The sequence below is a fragment of the Panulirus ornatus genome, chromosome 28 (assembly GCF_036320965.1).
Source record: "Panulirus ornatus isolate Po-2019 chromosome 28, ASM3632096v1, whole genome shotgun sequence".
Classification (NCBI taxonomy): Eukaryota; Metazoa; Arthropoda; class Malacostraca; order Decapoda; family Palinuridae; genus Panulirus; species Panulirus ornatus.
Genome location: NC_092251.1, coordinates 18,997,170 through 19,019,733, shown reverse-complemented (window position 1 = coordinate 19,019,733; position 22,564 = coordinate 18,997,170). Strand labels below are relative to the sequence as shown.

Genomic DNA, 22,564 nt, shown 5'->3' with positions numbered 1-22,564 from the left:
GGCCCCGGGATGAGGGGTCCTGGGAATTGAGTCAATTATGTTTTGCTGATGCCATACACCATTAGTGGCAGATTCAAACGAGAAACATCAGAGGTTGGTGGCTAAGTGTGGAAAAGTGTGTAAATGGAGGAAGCTGAGAGTTAATGTGAATAAGAGCAACGTTGTTATGTTCAATAGGGTTGAGAGACAGGTTAGTTGAGCTGCGAATTTAAATGGAGAATAATTGGAGGATGACAAGCGTTTTAGATACCTGGGAGTAGACATGGCCGCGAATGGAACCATAGAAGAAGTAAATAGTAGGGTGGGTGAGGGGGCGAAGTTTCTCAGAGCACTGAAGACTGTGCAGAAAGAGAAGTCGTTATCTGGGAGGGCAAAAATAGGCATGTTTGAAGGTTAGCTGCAGTACCAGCATTATTATATAGATGTCAGGCAGGGTGCTATGAATGAGGATATCAGGAGGACGGTGAATGTGTTGGAAATGAAATGTTTGAGGACAATATGTGGTGTGAGGTGGTTTGATCGAGTAAGAAATACAAGGGTAAGAGAGATGAGTGGTGGAAACAAGAGTGTGGTTGAGAGAGCTGAAAAGAGAGTGCTGAGTTAGCTTGAATATATGGAGAAAATGAACGAAGCAAGGTTGACAAAGAAGATATATATCTGTCAGAAGTGCAGATGATAAGAAGAAGAGGGAGGCCAAGTTAGAGATAGAAAGGTAGGGATATATGTAGAGAGAGAGAGAGAGGGAGAGAGAGAGAGAGAGAGAGAGAGAGAGAGAGAGAGAGAGAGAGAGAGAGAGAGAGAGAGAGAGAGAGAGAGAGAGAGAGAGAGAGAGAGAGAGAGAGAGCTGTCAATGAACTGAACCAGGGCATATGAAGCAACCAGGGTTAATCATGGAAAGGTTTGGGGATCCTGACTGTGGGTAGGGGAACTGGTTTCTGTATATTATACATGACAGCTTGAGACTAGATGTGAACGAATGAGGCATATCTACACACACACACACGATCTGGTGTGGGAGGCAAGTTGCTAGAAGCAGTGAAAAGTTTTTATCGAGGATGTAAGGCATGTGTACGAGCAGGAAGAGAGGAATGTGATTGGTTCTCAGTGAATGTCGGTTTACGGCAGGGATGCGTGATGTCTCCATGGTTGTTTAATTTGGATTGGGTTGTTAGGGAGGTGAATGCAAGAGTTTTGGAGAGAGAGGCAAGTATGTAGATGAGAGGGCTTGGAAAGTGAGTCAGTTGTTGTTCGCTGATGATACAGCGCTGGTGGCTGATTCGGGTGAGAAACTGCAGAAGCTGGTGACTGAGTTTGGTAAAGTACATGAAAGAAGAAAGCTGGGAGTAAATGTGAATAAGAGCAAGGTTATTAGGTACAGTAGGGTTGAGGGACAAGATTGAATGGAGAAAAACTGGAGGAAGTGAAGAGCTTTAGATATCTGGAGTGAATTGGCAGCGGATGGAACCATGGAAGCTTAAGTGAGTCACTGGGTGGGGGAGGGGGCAAAAGTTCTGGGAGCGTTGAAGAATGTGTGGAAGGCGAGAACATTATCTCGAAAAGCAAAAATGGGTATGTTTGAAGGAATAGTGGTACCAACAATGTTATATGGTTGCGAGGCGTGGGCTATAGATAGAGTTGTGCGGAGGAGGGTGGATGTGCTGGAAATGAGATGTTTGAGGACAATATGTGGCGTGAGGTGGTTTCATCGAGTAAGTAATGAAAGGTAAGAGAGGTGTGTGGTAATAAAAAGAGTTTGGTTGAGAGAGCAGAAGATTGTGTGCTAAGATGGTTTGGTCACATGGAGAGAGTGAGTGAGAAATGATTGACAAAGAGGATATATGTGTCAGAGGTGGAGGGAACGAGGAGAAGCGGGAGACCAAATTAGAGGTGGAAGGATGGAGTGAAAAAGATTTTGAGCGATCGGGGCCTGACCATGCAGGAGGGTGAAAGGCGTGCAAGGAATTGTGTGAATTGGAACGATGTGGTATACCGGCGTCAACGTGCTATCAATGGATTGAACCAGGTCATGTGAAGCGCCTGGGGTAAACTATGGAAAGATTTATGGGACCTGGATGTGGAAAGGGAACTGTGGTTTCGGTGCATTATACATGACAGCTAGAGACTGAGTGTGAACGAATGTGGCCTTTGTTGCCTTTTCCTAGCGCACATGCGGGGGGAGGGGGCTGTCATTTCATGTGTGGCGGGGTGGCGACGAAAATGAATAAGGGCAGACAGTATGAATTATGCACATGTGTATATATGTATATGTCTGTGTGTGTATATATATATGTATACGTTGAGATGTATAGGTATGTATATGTGAGTGTGTGGACGTATATGTATATACATGTGTATGTGGGTGGGTTGGGCCATTCTTTCGTGTTTCCTTGCGCTACCTCGCTAACGCGGGAGACAGCGACATATATATTATGAACCTGCGTGTTCGTTATGTCTAGGTTGTAGAGAATTGTATGTTATAGGTAAGCCACGCGGTGATCTGGGAGGTCTCAAAAGATTCCTCAGCCACTCCCACGCCACCTGGGATCTCACACACCCACACCAGATGGTCAATCAGCTGTGCATGTCGCCTCGGCCCGCTAATTATTCCTCAGGTAACATGGTCAAGTGACCCGGGGCTTCCTCTCATCTTCGTTGCATTGTTAGAGATGAGGGCCGGACCTTAGGCCGGCAGCCAATCACAAGTTGGGATGAGGGCGTGACAATCAGTCTTTTGACCAATCAAAAGTAATTATGGTTATTCCTGCACTATCGTAGTCGAGGTTGGCAGGTCAGGACGGGGCTGGCCGCTCCCGGCTGGCTGCCCCTCCAAGATAAAAGGCACTGACGAGGGCGGGCTTAGCAGCTACTGCAGGTCTTCCTTGTCTCACACCCCGTAGCCACCGCTGCCCTAGATTGTAAGACGTTAGACTGTGTCGAGTCGGGTCTAAGCGTAACAATGTAGCATAACTTATCATAAAATTGCCCAATGAATGAGTGTATCTTGGATCATGTTTCTATTGTCAAATTGTTGTAAAGGAAAGAGATCTCCTGGTTTGAAATCTTACCTGGAATGTGAAAGGTTGAACGTTAAGTGTTAACGAAAATATTTGTACCCGATTCATGTGCTTTTGTTATCTTGTACGCTTTATGTCTTGCATTATACGTAGATTTAACCCCGCTGTCTACTTTCATCCCATAACGTTGATATACCGTTATCCAATGTAACAAAATAATTGACGACCCTGCCAGGATCGTAACAATATATATATATATATATATATATATATATATATATATATATATATATATATATATATTATCCCTGGGGATAGGGGATTAAGAATACTTCCCACGTATTCCCTGCGTGTCGTAGAAGGCGACTAAAAGGGGAGGGAGCGGGGGGCTGGAAATCCTCCCCTCTCTTTTTTTTTTTAATTTTCCAAAAGAAGGAACAGAGGGGGCCGGGTGAGGATATTCCAAAAAAGGCCCAGTCCTCTGTTCTTAACGCTACCTCGCTAACGCGGGAAATGGCGAATAGTTAAAAAAAAAAAAAAAAAAATATATATATATATATATATATATATATATATATATATATATATATATATATATATATATATATATATATATATGTGTGTGTGTGTGTGTGTGTGTGTGTGTGTGTGTGTGTGTGTGTGTGCTGGTTCATCCTATACTGTTCTGATGTAATATCCTGTCTCCATCTACAGTGGTTAGTAATTTTCTGTAAACTTTAGCAGATAACACAACCATGGACCATCACATCTCTTTTCTGAGTTTCTCATGTATTCCCACGCCCTGGAAACATGGGGGCTGATATATGACATGTTTAAAAATAACACAGTAGTTACTCATTCCCACATACACACACTCTCCCGTCCATACACGCCCTCCCTCCCACACATGCCCTAGATCTTCATCCACGACACGACGCTCTTACCCACATTCACAACCTACAAACATCCAGTCCTTGACACTTACACAACCATATCACTAACCACAATCACGCTACCTTCTGCACACCTGTTTCACCAACCCACACATCTATATCCACATTCATACACATCCATGGCACTATTACACACACACACACACACATCCATGGACCTTGACATACCCTAAACTTAAATGGAAAAGAGTCGCTATTCCTCAACATCTGAATTCCTTGAATTTAAGAAAATATGGGACTTTGGTACTAGTTACGCCACCTTTCTGGGAACCTAAACAGCGCTTGCTCTAGGTTGGTTTACATACGAAATCTTCAGCCATTCCTGTGGTACGTTTGGGGGATTATTAAGATAAAGTACTCAGACCAGAACCTAAGATGACTGTCACATTGTTAGTATAGAACCTTTGTTGACAAATACGGCCGTTAAGTTTCTGTATTGTACAACACAACGAACTATGAAACTGCTGAAATTCAGTGCGATAGACGTATAGATATATACTGCCAGCACCAGCTTGTTGGTGTATAGTTTGGTAACACACTTATTGGAAAATATCTTAAATCAAAACCTCTTTGAACATCTCAATAATTGAGAGAATTCTTGAGTTGCAAGAATGACGGGAATCGCTTTAAAATGAATCAGTTTTCTCAAATCCATAGATAATTAAACTAATCAAGAAAAGATCGCTATTTTCCTCGCCGGCCAGTACAAAATACAAATTACGGGAGAGAATAGTGGTGCTTCTCGCCGGCCAGTACAAGATACAACTTACAGGAGAGAATAGTAGTGCTGCATTGTCTTCCGATGACGTACCAAGACCGGATGATGTCACGAGAATTTTCATTGCTGGCTCGCGTCACACATCTATCCTGGCAATGTCTCACAAAGGATGTTCTGTCGTCACGCCCGTTTCCTGAGAATTGCTGGTAACCAACCGTCGTCCGTTTTTTCACTAGTCTCTCGTTTCAAACGTTCTATATATATATATGTATGTATGTCAGGGGTTTACGGCGAGGGTCAGCTCTCACAGCACTTGACCGTCATCACAGCGCCTTACGTGATGCTTCTTCCACCCAAACGTCACATTCTGCCTCAGCAGAGGACAAGGTGGAGGACAGATACCCACACCCCTCGGTTATGGAGTATCACCTTTGAGGTTTTATTCGTCCTGGAGGAATATTCATCAGCAGTCTAAGGATAAATATATATTTTTTCCCATCGTGATTACAACTGAACCCCTCTTCCGTTTTCCGCAATGCTCCTCCGACTCTTACTGGTTCACTCCCTCTGGCTACTCGTCCTAGCTCAAGCTCACTCATTCTCTTCTCCACTCTCATCCTCACAGCTACCACGGTCTGACCGTATATGCAGTACGAGTCTAGCGTCCAGCCTCACCTCCATTCTACTCTGAGCTCTTCCTGTAGTCTCTTTCTTCTGCACGATTCTTATGGTATTGTTCAGGTGATCTGAAAAAGTGTTTAGCGTCACTCGTTGTGTTAGAAAATGTCAGGAGGGACATAAACTTGGATGAAGAAAAAACGGTGTGAAGAAATAAGAGATGGGAAGGAGAGAGAGAGAGAGAGAGAGAGAGAGAGAGAGAGAGAGAGAGAGAGAGAGAGAGAGAGAGAGAGAGAGAGAGAACGTGTGAGGGAGCACACCTCACCCAACGTTGAAACATGCGCGGATGGTTTTCCTGGGAGCGCGCAGAGCTTGCGACGTCTTCCACCTTTGCCACATCTTCAGAGAACACCGTCGTGTGATGACTCAGGTGCACGTAAACCACGATGACTGTATGACTGTATGACCAGTAGCTGTCACTGCACATCTGCAGCTCAGCTGATGTTTGCCCTTAAAGAATGATAATAACTGCACTTTGCAGTCACTGTTTTTTACTTTTCCAAAAGAAGAAACAGAGAAGGGGGCCAAGTGAGGATTTTCCCACTTTGGCTCAGTCCTCTGTTGTCATCCATCGCTACCTCGCTAACGCGGGAAATGGCGAGTATGTACGAAGTAAAAGAAAAAATATAGATACATAGAGAGAGAGAGAGAGAGACAGACAGACAGACAGACAGACACAGACAGATGATCACATGGTCCATGATGATAGGTATGAAGGTGAAGTCGCACTTCAGTAGTTCATATAAATCTAACATGTAATTTTTCCATGCATAAGACACGACATGTTTCGTGGCGACCATCCACCTCATCAGGTTCCAGTGCTTAACAAAGTTACTTACATCCCAACACCACACTTGGTTCCCGCCGTCTAACACCAACCTTTCTCGGCCAAGCAGTGTCTGCTACGTCTGGTCGTAACCCTTGTAAGGAAGTGATTAAGGGGGGTCAGGTGGCGGGGGGTTGACCTGGGTAACTAGGTGTGTCATTTTCATGACAATTCTCAGAGGGGTATAGATATTTATCAGAGATATGATCATTTTCATGATATTTGTCATGAAAATGATCACCCCATAGATCTTGCAAATCCAGTTATTCTATACCCCTCTGCTGATTATGCCACACGCCACGGCATTGAATCTGTCATTTAGTTTGTCCCCAGGCAATTTTGAAGCCCATCCTGGCATTACTAAATCATTATGAGAGAATTGACAAAACACGAAAACAAAAACAAAAATTGTTCAAGACACACACCCGCCCCGTGACCCCCCCCCCCCCCCCCTCCCCGAAGCACTCTCCCTTACAACGGTTATGGCCAGACAAAGCAAACAGTGCTTGGCCTATTAAGACGTGTTGGACGACGGGACTCAAGTATAATGTTGGGATTTTAATAACTTCAAGTACTTGCACCTGATGAGGTGGATTGTCTCCAAGAAACATCGTGCCACATGTATAGAAAAATTACATTTTAAATGAAAATGTATGAACTACTGAAGTGCGATTGTACCTCCGCGTTATACAGTTATATATATATATATATATATATATATATATATATATATATATATATATATATATATATATATATATATATATATATATTAGGGTAAGAGAGATGTGTGGCAATTAAAAGAGTGTGGTTGAGAGAGCAGAAGAGGGTGTTTTGAAATGGTTTGGTCACATGGAGAGAATGAGTGAGGAAAGATTGACCAGGAGGATATATGTGTCAGAGGTGGAGGGAACGAGGAGAAGTAGGAGACCAAATTGGAGGTGGAAAGATGGAGTGAAAAAGATTTTGAGTGATCGGGGCCCTGAACATGCAAGGAGGGTGAAAGGCGTGCAAGGAATAGAGTGAATTGGAACGATGTGATATACCGGGGTCGACGTGCTGTCAATGGATTGAACCAGGGCATGTGAAGCGTCTGGGGTAAACCATGGAAAGTTTTGTGGGGCCTGGATGTGAAAAGGGAGCTGTGGTTTCGGTGCATCATACATGACAGCTAGAGACTGAGTGTGAACGAATGTGGCCTTTGTTGTCTTTTCCTAGTGCTACCTCACGCACATACGGGCGCAAGGGGTTGTCATTTCATGTGTGGCGGGGCGGCGACGAGAATGAATAAGGGCAGACTATGAATTATGTACATGTGTATATATGTATATGCCTGTATATATATATATATATATATATATATATATATATATATATATATATATATATATATATATATATCTTTTTTTTTCCTACTATTCGCCATTTCCCGCGTCAGCGAGGTAGCATTAAGAACAGAGGACTGGGCCTCTGAGGAAACATCCTCACCCGGCCCCCTTCTCTGTTCCTTCCTTTTGGAAAAAAAAGAAAAAAAAACGAGAGGGGAGGATTTCCAGCCCCCCGCTCCAATAAATATATATATATATATATATATATATATATATATATATATATATATATATATATATATATATATATATATATATATATATATATATGCGTTGAGATGTATAGGTATGTAAATGTGCGTGTGTGGACGTGTATGTATATACATTTGTATGTGGGTGGGTTGGGCCATTCTTTCGTCTCTTTCCTTGCGCTGCCTCGCTAACGCGGGAGACAGCGACAAAGTAAAATAAATGAATATAATAGATAATTGGGAGGTAAGTTTGAATGGAGGAAAACTGAAGGAAGTAAAGTGTTTTAGATATCTGGGAGCGGATTTGGCAGCGGATGGAACCATGGAAGCGGAAGTGAGTCACAGGGTGGGGGAGGGGGCTAAAGTTCTGGGAGCGTTGAAGAATGTGTGGAAGTCGAGAAAGTTATCTTGGAAAGAAAAGATTGGTATGTTTGAAGGAATAGTAGTTCCAACAAGGTTATATGGTTGCGAGGCGTGGGCTATAGATAGAGTTGTGAGGAGGAGGGTGGATGTGCTGGAAATGAGATGTTTGAGGACAATATGTGGTGTGAGGTGATTTGATCGAGTAAGTAATGAAAGGGTAAGAGAGATGTGTGGTAATAAAGAGTGAGGTTGAGAGAACAGAAGAGGGTGTTTTGAAATGGTTTGGTCACATGGAGAGAATGAGTGAGGAAAGATTGACCAAGAGGATACATGTGTCAGAGTTGGACGGAACGAGAAGTGGGAGACCAAATCGGAGGTGGAAGGATGGAGTGAAAAAGATTTTGAGTGATCGGGGCCTAAACCTGTAGGAAGGTGAAAGGCGTGCAAGGAATAGAGTGAATTGGAACGAAGTGGTATACCGGGGTCGACGTGCGGTCAATGGATTGAACCAGGGCATGTGAAGCGTCTAGGGTAAACCATGGAAAGTTTTGTGGGGCCTGGATGTGGAAAGGGAGCTGTGATTTCGGTGCATTATACATGACAGATAGAGACTGAATGTGAACGAATGTGGCCTGGCACTACCTCGCGCCCGCGCGAGGAGGGGGGGGGGGTTGTTTGTCCCATGTGTGGCGGGGTGGCAACGGGAATGTATTGGTGCAGAAAGTATGAGTGTGTAAATGTGTATATATGCATATGTCTTTGTATGTATATGTATGTATACGTTGAAATGTATAGATATGTATATGTGCGTGTATGGGTGCTTATTTATATACATGTGTATGTGGGTGGGTTGGGCCATTCTTTCGTCTGTTTCCTTGCGCTACCTCTCTAACCCGGGAGACAGCGAATAAGAAAAAATAGTTTAACAATACTCTTATTTGGTCAGGTATCACACTTTGGTGAAATGCTTTTATTGTCATACGTAATTTTCTAATAATTATATTTCTACTACTAATATGTCCATTTTTTTGTAAATGCAGTGATTAACTGTTGATTATGCACCTGTGCAGAAATCGACCAGAAACATCAACACTGCACGTGAAGGGGAACAGGACATTGGTATGTTTTTCCCTTCATAATTGCAGTGATGGACATAAATGTTTGTTGAATTCTTTGTGTAAATACTTCTGAGAGTTTTACCTCCTGATGTTAAATATTGATTCCAAGTATGTCATGTGTAAGTCTTGTTTTTAATTGTTCATTTTCGTCAGGCTTTATGGATGGGTCAGAGACACATGAGACATCACGAGACAAGTTTGAGACTTGCATAGGATTATATCTGGTACGTGTATAACAACATTTGCACAAAATATTTTTTCCATTCTGTGATGAAATACAAGTTCACATTCTAACACATCTGTTAAACAGTAGTGTAGGTATACCTGCTGTTAGAATGTGCAGGTGTGATTCTATTGACAATTAATGTACTCTGAATATGAATTCATAAATACATATGTTTTAGCTTAAGTTTCTTTATGAACTATTGCAAGTCAGGTTTATATAACATAATTTACATCCTAACTTAACCATAAGAATAATCACAAAGCCCTACATAGCTGAAGGTGATGAAGGTTTGGTTAACATTTTACCACACACTTGTGGTCAAGCCCATGGTAAATGTGTTCTGCTCTAGAGGCAAATGCATTAAATCAGCATGCAGAAACATCAGCAGCAGGTATTATATATAATACTGAATACACACACGCACAGACATATATCCATCATTTTATTAATTCTTTCATTTTTTTTCATTTGGAGAACATGTAAGAGTAATTAGTTAATATAAAAAAATTGGTAAAGCTTCCACATAAAGGTGACAACAGAAAATAGGGTACAGAAATATCATTGTTATTGCCATAGCTTTTCAGCATTGACTTGGTTAACGTAATATGTTTAAGAGCAATGTCATGGTCTTGAAAAGGAAGTCAAACTGAAAAATGAACTTATCATGCAGTGGAGTTTGCTAAGGTGAAAACATGGAAATAGTAAAAGCATTCAAACGTGATGGAGTGGGATGAGTAAGCATGAAAGTATAGATCTTTCTATCTATTTATATTTCTGGTGCCCATTCCCTCTGGGAACTCCTCTCTAGGTGTGGCCATCGCAAAAGAGTCTCCATTTATGCCTGTCCTTACATGCCTCCCTCGCATACACCAATCCACGTATTCTTCCACTATTTCTCTCCCTCCAGTATTCTTCTTCCATATTTGCTCATCACACCAACCCCTTTAATTGTACTATTATACACTCTCCTTGTAAACTCAGTCCTGCATTCTTTCCACATGCCTAAACCACCACAAAGTTCTGTCCTCCACAGTTCAATCCCTTTGCATTCCATGCCATACCAAATCTCTCATACATCCCTTAATCTTTTTCTTCATTCCATCTAGTCACACCACATGCTCTTCTCTAATAGCTCATTTCCATGTCCATGTATTGGCTGCATAGGTCAAGTTTGGGAGGATTATGCTGTCCCTTAATCCTCTATTTACTTCCATACTTACACCTCTATCCTTCATTATTCTATTAAGGGACCCAGTGACTCTTATAACCTGTACTGCTCTCTCCCTTATCTCTCCTTCCATATCACCAAACTTACCCAAGACAGCTCCTAGAAATTCAAATTGTCTCACTTCTTCCAGTCTTTTATGACCCATATCCAAAGCACAATTTAGTACACTCTTCTTTCACTCTATTTGGTTTCACAAAATCTATACTTCACTCTGTTTCCTTTCAAACACCGTTACTTTACTTTTACCTGCATTTACCTTCAGTTGCCTATATTTACAAACATCATAAAACATACAACCTTCTGCAAACATCACAGTATTATCTGCAAACAGGCTTGATACTAGCCACCATATCTCACCACCACACTCCATCTCTGCACCCCTATTCCTTAGTTTTGTTTCATCTCTCTCATCACTCCATCCATATATATATATATATATATATATATATATATATATATATATATATATATATATATTCTTTCTTTCTTTCTTTCACACTATTCGCCATTTCCCGCATTAGCGAGGTAGCGTTGAGAACAGAGGATTAGGCATTCCACTCAACTCTGTAATAAGTTTTCCCCAGATGCATAAAAACTTCATACAACTTCTTAACATTTTGCTAAATACTTTCCATGGTCATCTTACCTACAAAAGTCTGATCCACACATCCCCTACCTTTCCTAAAACCCTCTTGCTCCTCACTTATTCTGCATTCAGTCATTTCAAGTACTCTGTCAATTAATATTCTTGCATACACTTTTCCTGGTATACTTAACAGACATATTCCCCTATAATTGATCCATTCCATACATGCTCTGTATGACCCTAACATACTCTCAGTTATAGCAGAATTGCATATCATTCTTTCCCTCTTCCTTGATAATTCATTCCTTTCCATACCACCCCTCCATCCATGCCCTTTCACAACTTGAATTCATTGTTTCCATTTTCATTCCATACACCCTGCCAAAGAATATGGGTTTTCCCAATGCCCAGCCAAATTATAACCAAAATTCTCCACAAGCTCTCTCCTTTTATTGTCACTTCATAGCTATCATCCTAAATCTCTTGTATTTTACTCCCCAGCTTATCTGGTGGACTCAAGTGCTGCTTCTTAGACTTTAGTGTCTCACACTTGACAGGCCACTAGCAGAGGGCAACTCCACTGCAGTGTTATCCAGAGGCAGACATATACAAACTATAAACAATATGTTCTAAACAACAATAATTTTACCAATAACTACAGGTACACCATCGATTTTCTGGCACTCTTGGTTCCAAAGCCTTGCCAAATTAACCATTTTGCGGGACCAACCATGGTCACATGATAAAAATTCATCAACACACCTCTAACTCACTAATTATACATCTCCCATGTGTCTAAAGTATACCATAGACTGCTAGAAATATAAATTAAACTAATATTAAATGTAGATTAAGTAAATGAAATACATTATACACCTGCTCAGGACTGAGATGCTCGTCAGCTGCAAGTTTTGCAATTCGTCCACATACTCAACAGCTCCTTCGTGGTTTGCAGACCACTTTTCTTCACACACTTTATTCATGGAAATTCCGTGATGCTTCTTGAATCTTTGAAGCCATCCTTCATTATAGTCATGCTCGTGTTGTAATTCAAGTTCTATATGGAACAACTTAGCCTGGTCCATTATCATGCAACCTAAGTCCACTCCATCACTCCGACAGTGTCGAAACCATTCCATCATCACTCGATCATGCTCAGTTCTCCTACCATCTTTCAGTTTTCCTAATCGTCATTAGCTGCTTAGAATCGCTGTCTGAATAGAATTTCAGGGTTTTCTCCCTTTGCTTCTTTATATCATAAACGGTTGATGAACCAGTACTTTAGATGTCACACAGCTTATGCACCGAAACACCACGGACCATTTTTTTCAACAGTTCCACTTTATCTTGGATCGATATGGACTAGTGTTTATGTTTGACACCACGACTGACATTCTCATATGTCTTAGAAGCCATAGCTAAGGTTAAATTTAAGCAAAATAAGATAAGAATCTCACAGCAATGCAATATCACCACCAACAAGTGAATTGAAAAGAATGTAAATAAGCGCGCCCTACACACAACGCCATCTTTGGCTGCCTAGTAAACTAGTCTGGTGGCTGCGGTACTTTCAAGTTCCCTTAAATAATTTTGTCTGGACTAAAGGAGGTGCTGAACCATCAGCTGCCAGAAAATCGGTGGTGTACCTGTACTAAAAAATTAATAATGAATTACCATAGACAGTAGAACAGAGCATACAAGAAGAAATTATATTTCTAATACACTGAGAATGTATACATATTTTTCACAATGAATTTATATAAGCATTACGTGGTGCAAGTTGGGTAAATTAGTTATGCATTGATAGATTATATAGATACATGTGTATGTGGATGGGTTGAGCCATTCTTTCATCTGTTACCTTGTGCTACCTCGCTAATGCGGGAGACGGTGACTAAGTATGATAGAATATGAATATGATTAAGAGAGAGGTCTGCTAATCTATCTTTATTTCTGATGCCCATTCCACTTGGGATCTCCCTCTAACAGGTGGCCATGGCACCAGTCTTCCCATTAACATCCAGAGCCATCTACCCCATTGTTTGTTCCTTCTACTTCCCAGCATAACTGGTGAACTCATGCTGCTTTTTAGCCTGTAGGTTTTCACAGGCATATGGCAACTCTAGTAGAGTGTTTGAAGAGAACCCCTACCTAATGTTCCTATTAACTACTACCAAATGTGTCTACTTAATGTTCCTGCCTAAAGTTTCAGCCTCCTATTACTAATTAATGCTCACATCTAAATGTTCTCCCTATTTCTAACTATTGCTCCAACCATTTTGCCAAAAGGCAGGGTTGGTGCATAGCACTCACTGCAGGGAACTGTAGAGTTACAATAAATGAGTTTTGCCAGTTAAGTGTTATTAAATGTTATGTTTTGACAAGGAGAGATTGTATGTTTGTGGACAGAATGCCAGGACTCCAGTTGTGGGTGAAACAGAAAGAGGGTGAAACAGAAAGAAAAGTCAGCTACCTGAGTCAGAGGAGTGCAATCTGACAAACACTGAAGTGCTGGCTCACTACACAGCCATCACTAAGCTCCCATTACTCTGGTAGGAAGTACCAAATAAAAAAAAGTATAAATGTGGTAATAAGAAATGTATGGTAGAGAAAGAATGGCCCAACCCACCCACATACACATGTATATACATACTCGTCCACACACAGCACATATACATACCTATACATCTCAACGTATACATATATATACACACACAGACATATACATAATTCATACTGTCTGCCATTATTCATTCCCGTTGGCACCCCGCCACACATGAAATGAAAACCCCGTCCCTCCGCATGTGCATGAGGTAGCGCTAGGAAAAGACAACAAAGGCCACATTCGTTCACATTCAGTCTCTAGCTGTCATATATAATGCACTGAAACCACAGCTCCCTTTCCACCTCCAGGCCCCACACAACTTTCCATGGTTTACCCCAGACGCTTCACGTACTCTGGTTCATACCATTTATAGCACGTCGACCATGGTATGCCACACCGTTCCAATTCACTCTATTCCTTGCAAGCCTTTCGCCCTCCTGTATGTTCAGGCTCCGATCACTCAAAATCTTTTTCACTCCATCTTTCCACCTCCAATTTGGTCTCCCACTTCTCCTTGTTCCCTCCACCTCTGACACATATATCCTCTTTGTCAATCTTTCCTCACTCATTCTCTCCAAGCGACCAAACCATTTGAAAACACCCTCTTCTGCTCTCTCAACCACACTCTTTTGATCACCACACATCTCTCTTACCCTTTCATTACTTACTCGATCAAAACACCTCACACCACATATTATCCTCAAACATCTCATATCCAGTATATCCACCCTCCTCCTCACAACTCTATCTATAGCCCATGCCTCGCAACCATATAACATTGATGGAACCACCATTCCTTCAAACATACCCATTTTTGCTTTCCAAGATGACATTCTCGACTTCCACACATTTTTCAATGCTTTTCTCCCCCTCCCCCACCCTATGATTCACTTCCGCTTCCATGGTTCCATCTGCTGCCAAATCCACTCCCAGATATCTAAAACACTGCACTTCCTCCAGTTTTTCTCCATTCAAACTTACCTCCCAATTAACTAGTCCCTCAACCCTACTGTACCTAATAACCTTGCTCTTATTCACATTCACTCTCAGCTTTCTTCTTTCACACACTTTACCAAACTCAGTCACCAGCTTGTGCAGTTTCTCACCCGAATCAGCCACCAGCGCTGTATCATCAGCGAACAACAACTGACTCACTTCCCAAGCTCTCTCACCCACAACAGAGTGCATACTTGCCCCTCTTTCCAAAACTCTTGCATTCAGCTCCCTAACAGCCCCATCCATAAACAAATTAAACAACCATGGAAACATCATGCACCCCTGCCGCAAACCAACATTCACTGAGAACCAATCACTTTCCTCTCTTCCTACATGTACATATGCCTTACATCCTCAATAAAAACTTTTCACTCCTTCCAACAACTTACTTCCCACACCATATATTCCTAATACCTTCCACAGAGCATCTCTATCAGCTCTGTCATATGCCTTCTCCAGATCCATAAATGCTACATACAAATCCATTTGCTTTTCTAAGTATTTCTCACATACATTTTTCAAAGCAAACACCTGATCCACACATCCTCTACCACTTCTGAAACCACACTGCTCTTCCCCAATCTGATGCTCTGTACATGCTTTCACCCTCTCAATCAATACCCTCCCATATAATTTCCCGGGAATACTCAACAAACTTATACCTCTGTAATTTGAGCACTCACACTTATCCCCTTTGCCTTTGTACAATAGCACTATGCAAGCTTTCCGCCAGTCCTCAGGCACCTTACCATGAGTCATACATACATCAGATAACCTTACCAACCAGTCAACAATACAGTCACCCCCTTTTTTCATAAATTCCACTGCAGTACCATCCAAACCTGCTGCCTTGTCAGCTTTCATCTTCCGTAAAGCTTTTACTACCTCTTCTCCATTTACCAATTCATTCTCCCTTCCCCTCACACTTTGCACACCACCTCGACCGAAACACCCTATATCTGCCACTCTATCATCAAACACATTCAACAATCCTTCAAAAAATACTCACTACATCTCACATCACCACTACTTATTATCACCTCCCCATTAGCCCCCTTCACTGAAGTTCCCATTTGTTCCCCCCGTCTGAGGCACTTTATTTACTTCCTTCCAAAACATCTTTTTATTCTCCCTAAAATTTAATGATACTCTCTCACCCTAACTCTCATTTGCCCTCTTTTTTGCCTCTTGCACCTTTCTCTTGACCTGCCTCTTTCTTTTATACATCTCCCAGTCATTTGCATTATTTCCCTGCAAAAATTGTCCAAATGCCTCTCTCTTCTCTTTCACTAATAATCTTACTTCTTCATCCCACCACTCACTACCCTTTCTAATCTACTCACCTCCCACGCTTCTCATGCCACAAGCCATCACTGCTTCTTTAAATACATCCCATTCTTCCCCCACTCCCCTTAAGTCCTTTGTTTTCACCTTTTTCCATTCTGTACTCAGTCTCTCCTGATACTTCCTCACACAAGTTTCCTTCCCAAGCTCACTTACTCTCACCATTCTCTTCACCCCAACATTCTCTCTTCTTTTCTGAAGATTTGTATCTTCACCATTGCCTCCAAAAGATATGATTAGATTAGACATCTCTCCAGTTACACCTCTCAGCACATTAACTTCCAAAAATCTCTTTTGCGTGCCTATCAATTAACACGTAATCCAGTCATGCTCTCTGGCCATCTCTCCTACTTACATACGTATACTTATGTGTATCTCTCTTTTTAAACCAGGTATTCCCAATCACCAGTCCTTTTCCAGCACATAAATCTACAAGCTCCTCACCATTTCCAACACTGAACACCCAATGTACACCAATTATTCCCACAACTGCCACATTACTCACCTTTGCATTCAAATCACCCATCACTATAACCCAATCTTGTGCATCAAAACTACTAACACACTCACTCAGTTGCTCCCAAAACACTTGCCTCTCATGGTCTTTCTTCTCATGCCCAGGTGCATATGCACCAATAATCACCCATCTCTCTCCATCCACTTTCAGTTTTACCCATATCAATCTAGTTTTTACTTTCTTACACTCTATCACATATTCCCACCACTCCTGTTTCTCACCTATTTCTATCTATCTATTTCTCCACCCATTTTGCCAAAAGGTAGGATTGGTGCATATCACTCACTGCAGGGAACTGTAGAGTTACAATGAATGAGTTATGCGAGTTGTGTTATTAAGTGTTATGTTTTGACAAGGAGAGATTGTACGTTTGTGTAAAGAATGCCAGGAGTCCATGTGTGGGTGAGACAAAAAGAAAAGTCAGCTACCTGGGTCAGAAGAGTGCAACCCCATAACCACTGAAGTGCTGGCTCACTACACAACCATCACTAACCTCCCATTACCCAGGTAGTTAGTACCAAATAAAAAAAAATGTATGAATGTGGTAATAAGAAATGTATGGTAGAGAAAGCTGAAGGTGTGCTGAAATGGTTTGGACATATGGATAAGTCATATTTGATATAAAGCCAGAAAACACTAAACTTGTCAGCCTACACACTATGAGTTCTATTATGCTGACTTCCCTCAAGCCCCTCTCTAACCTCAACTTTGTGTGCAGGATAATCTCAAATATTCCAAGATATCTTCAAAAGTTTGTTATCATAACAAAGCAGAAAAATTGTCTAAAAGATTATATACAACCCAGTGAGATAAAATTTTGTTTACTTGTGATATACAATCTTTAACTTTTGCTACTCGATTGCCAGGCACATGATCTACTCAGGTATTCTTACGAATTCTTTTGAAAGAGTGGTTATTTTTTGGGAGTAAATTAGTTGAATTTCTAAAGCTCTAGAACGTAATTGAACCCTTGCAACGTGTTTTTGTCACATACATGTACGATTACTATGTGGGTTTCATGACTAATATGCATCTTCAAAAAAAAAAAAAAAAAAAACGATATTTTCAGTCTGACCAGTATATGCAACAAATTTAGTCTAATACCTAGTATCTTGCAACAGTGAATGGAATGCCATTACAGACATTAATGTCTATATATCGTGCCTCAAGGAAAAGGCAGCCCATTCAAAAATTTTAACCACATATGCACTTGCTCTACTGGGGGAAAAATGAAATGGTTACAGAGAAAGCTTAATAGGAAGTTCACCAATGGATACACTACCACTGGATTACATAGGGAAATTGACAAAATATCTTTTGGCCAATATATAAATTCAAGGTTCACAAAATGACTTAGTTTTAATGTCCACAAGTTCCTACTGGGGCATCATTTTGCATGCAAGGAAGATAATGAAACACAGTAAAACTAGTCTGAAAGTGTCATTACTACCTATTTTGTTACAAGATACGTCAACAGTAAGCAAAGAAAATGCTTATGATTATCTTGATATCTGAAATACCATGTATGCTTAATGAAATGTGTTTGTCATAGAAAATATTATACCTATACACCAGTCCCTTAAAAATGCCTCATCTGTTTAACATACAGTCACAACAGGAATGTTATCTGTTGTAGTAAGACTAACCTGCAAAAATGGCTGTGTATGTGACTTCTAGATATATCAGTTATTGGATTGATCACCTTGATTCCACTTTAGAACCGTCCTAAGAAAAGTTTGGAAAATTTGCGGTAACAACTGCTTTGAACTGGGTCACACCAAGATGCAAGGAAAAAGTTTGAGGGGACCACGTGGGCACTTATGTCTTACGAGTTCATTGCATCTTATCAGTAAAAAGATCTGTAACACAAACCTTAAATGACACAACCCACAACCTTCTTATGGAAATAAAGGGAACTTGTCTCAGATATGTATAGATTAAAAGGAGTAAACAAACAAGGTTTGTGATGATCCAGTTCATGAGGTCAATTAAGCATGTGAGCATCTCACCTGTGACGGAGTATCACTGCTCTGGGGACCCAAACCCTTACTCTTTATGTCTACTTTTTATAATAACTGCAATCCTTCAGGAAATATTTTCCAAACTGCTTGTTGTCTCTCATGATTCATAAATATGTCATGGGTTATTGTGGCTTAGAGTTTGGGGAAAATTCCACAAGCAGCTCTTTGCCATGTTTGTTTTACGATAGCATATTAGCATATTCATTATAAATAAAATGATAAATGGTCCGACTTTCAAAACAGTTATCATTATTTAAGTGATTGGTTCTCAGTGAATGTAGGTTTGCGGCAGGGGTGTGTGATGTCTCCATGGTTGTTTAATTTGTTTATGGATGGGGTTGTTAGGGAGGTAAATGCAAGAGTTTTGGAAAGAGGGGCAAGTATGAAGTCTGTTGGGGATGAGAGAGCTTGGGAAGTGAGTCAGTTGTTGTTCGCTGATGATACAGCGCTGGTGGCTGATTCATGTGAGAAACTGCAGAAGCTGGTGACTGAGTTTGGTAAAGTGTGTGGAAGAAGAAAGTTAAGAGTAAATGTGAATAAGAGCAAGGTTATTAGGTACAGTAGGGTTGAGGGTCAAGTCAATTGGGAGGTGAGTTTGAATGGAGAAAAACTGGAGGAAGTGAAGTGTTTTAGATATCTGGGAGTGGATCTGGCAGCGGATGGAACCATGGAAGCGGAAGTGGATCATAGGGTGGGGGAGGGGGCGAAAATTCTGGGGGCCTTGAAGAATGTGTGGAAGTTGAGAACATTATCTCGGAAAGCAAAAATGGGTATGTTTGAAGGAATAGTGGTTCCAACAATGTTGTATGGTTGCGAGGCGTGGGCTATGGATAGAGTTGTGCGCAGGAGGATGGATGTGCTGGAAATGAGATGTTTGAGGACAATGTGTGGTGTGAGGTGGTTTGATCGAGTGAGTAACGTAAGGGTAAGAGAGATGTGTGGAAATAAAAAGAGCATGGTTGAGAGAGCAGAAGAGGGTGTTTTGAAGTGGTTTGGGCACATGGAGAGAATGAGTGAGGAAAGATTGACCAAGAGGATATATGTGTCGGAGGTGGAGGGAACGAGGAGAAGAGGGAGACCAAATTGGAGGTGGAAAGATGGAGTGAAAAAGATTTTGTGTGATCGGGGCCTGAACATGCAGGAGGGTGAAAGGAGGGCAAGGAATAGAGTGAATTGGAGCAATGTGGTATACCGGGGTTGACGTGCTGTCAGTGGATTGAATCAAGGCATGTGAAGCGTCTGGGGTAAACCATGGAAAGCTGTGTAGGTATGTATATTTGCGTGTGTGGACGTATGTATATACATGTGTATGGGGGGGGTTGGGCCATTTCTTTTGTCTGTTTCCTTGCGCTACCTCGCAAACGCGGGAGACAGCGACAAAGTATAATAAAATAAAAATAAATATTTATTTTGCTTTGTCGCTGTCTCCCGCGTTTGCAAGGTAGCGCAAGGAAACAGACAAAAGAAATGGCCCAACCCACCCCAATACACATGTATATACATACACGTCCACACACGCAAATATACATACCTATACATCTCAATGTACACATATATATACACACACAGACACATACATATATACCCATGCACACAATTCACACTGTCTGCCTTTATTCATTCCCATCGCCACCTCGCCACACATGGAACACCATCCCCCTCCCCCCTCATGTGTGCGAGGTAGCGCTAGGAAAAGACAACAAATGCCCCATTCATTCACACTCAGTCTCTAGCTGTCATGCAATAATGCCCGAAACCACAGCTCCCTTTCTACCTCCAGGCCCCACACAACTTTCCATGGTTTACCCCAGACGCTTCACATGCCCTGATTCAATCCGCTGACAGCATGTCAACCCCGGTATACCACATCGATCCAATTTACTCTATTCCTTGCCCGCCTTTCACCCTCCTGCATGTTCAGGCCCCCGATCACTCAAAATCTTTTTCACTCCATCTTTCCACCTCTAATTTGGTCTCCCACTTCTCGTTCCCTCCACCTCCGACACATATATCTTCCAGGACAATCTTTCCTCACTCATTCTCTCCATGTGCCCAAACCATTTCAAAACACCCTCTTCTGCTCTCTCAACCACGCTCTTTTTATTTCCACACATTTCTCTTACCCTTACATTACTTACTCGATCAAACCACCTCACACCACACATTGTCCTCAAACATCTCATTTCCAGCACATCCACCCTCCTGCACACAACTCTATCCATAGCCCACGCCTCGCAACCATACAACATTGTTGGAACCACTATTCCTTCAAACATACCCATTTTTGCTTTCCGAGATAATGTTCTCGACTTCCACACATTCTTCGAGGCTCCCAGGATTTTCGCCCCCTCCCCCACCCTACGATTCACCTCCGCTTCCATGGTTCCATCTGCTGCCAGATCCACTCCCAGATATCTAAAACACTTTACTTCCTCCTGTTTTTCTCCATTCAAACTTACCTCCCAATTGACTTGACCCTCAACCCTACTGTACCTAATAACCTTGCTCTTATTCACATTTACTCTTAACTTTCTTCTTTCACACACTTTATCAAACTCAGTCACCAGCTTCTGCAGTTTCTCACATGAATCAGCCACCAGCGCTGTATCATCAGCGAACAACAACTGACTCACTTCCCAAGCTCTCTCATCCCCAACAGACTTCATACTTGCCCCTCTTTCCAAAACCTTGCATTCATCTCCCTAACAACCCCATCCATAAACAAATTAAACAACCATGGAGACATCACACACCCCTGCCGCAAACCTACATTCACTGAGAACCAATCACTTTCCTCTCTTCCTACAAATACACATGCCTTACATCCTCGATAAAAACTTTTCACTGCTTCTAACACCTTGCCTCCCACACCACATATTCTTAATACCTTCCACAGAGCATCCCTATCAACTCTATCATATGCCTTCTCCAGATCCATAAATGCTACATACAAATCCATTTGCTTTTCTAAGTATTTCTCACATACATTCTTCAAAGCAAACACCTGATCCACACATCCTCTTCCACTTCTGAAACCACACTGCTCTTCCCCAATCTGATGCTCTGTACATGCCTTCACCCTCTCAATCAATACCCTACCATATAATTTACCAGGAATACTCAACAAACTTATACCTCTGTAATTTGAGCACTCACTCTTATCCCCTTTGCCTTTGTACAATGGCACTATGCACGCATTCCGCCAATCTTCAGGCTCCTCACCATGAGTCATACATACATTTAATAACCTTACCAAACAGTCAACAATACAGTCACCCCCTTTTTTAATAGATTCCACTGCAATACCATCCAAACCTACTGCCTTGCCGGCTTTCATCTTCCGCAAAGCTTTTACTACCTCTTCTCTGTTTACCAAATCATTTTCCCTAACCCTCTCTCTTTGCACACCACCTCGACCAAAGCACCCTATATCTGCCACTCTATCAGCAAACACATTCAACAAACCTTCAAAATACTCACTCCATCTCCTTCTCACATCACCACTACTTGTTATCACCTCCCCATTAGCGCCCTTCACTGAAGTTCCCATTTGCTCCCTTTTCTTACGCACTTTATTTACCTCCTTCCAGAACATCTTTTTATTCTCCCTAAAATTTAATGATACTCTCTCATTATTTATAGTTTGTGTAAGTATAGGACTGTTAATTCTGTAACTAATTCTTTCCACATTTCTAGCTCCAGCTCCACTAGCTTCCTAAATATGCCTTACCTCTTCAACTCAAAGAAATCACTTCAGCTCGAAGAAATCACTCTTTTTCTTTACACTTTTAT

The 22,564-nt window shown here is 41.5% G+C and overlaps 1 long non-coding RNA gene across 1 annotated transcript in view; it reads left to right on the top strand.

Annotated features, from left to right (window-relative positions):
- The first annotated feature begins 9,210 nt into the window (after nt 1-9,210).
- LOC139757880 (uncharacterized) overlaps nt 9,211-22,564 on the top strand; it is a 30,768-nt gene continuing 17,414 nt past the window's right edge. The window contains exons 1-2 of the long non-coding RNA XR_011714731.1: nt 9,211-9,250; nt 9,403-9,473. This is a non-coding gene — a long non-coding RNA (uncharacterized lncRNA). The remainder of the gene's footprint in view (nt 9,251-9,402; nt 9,474-22,564) is intronic.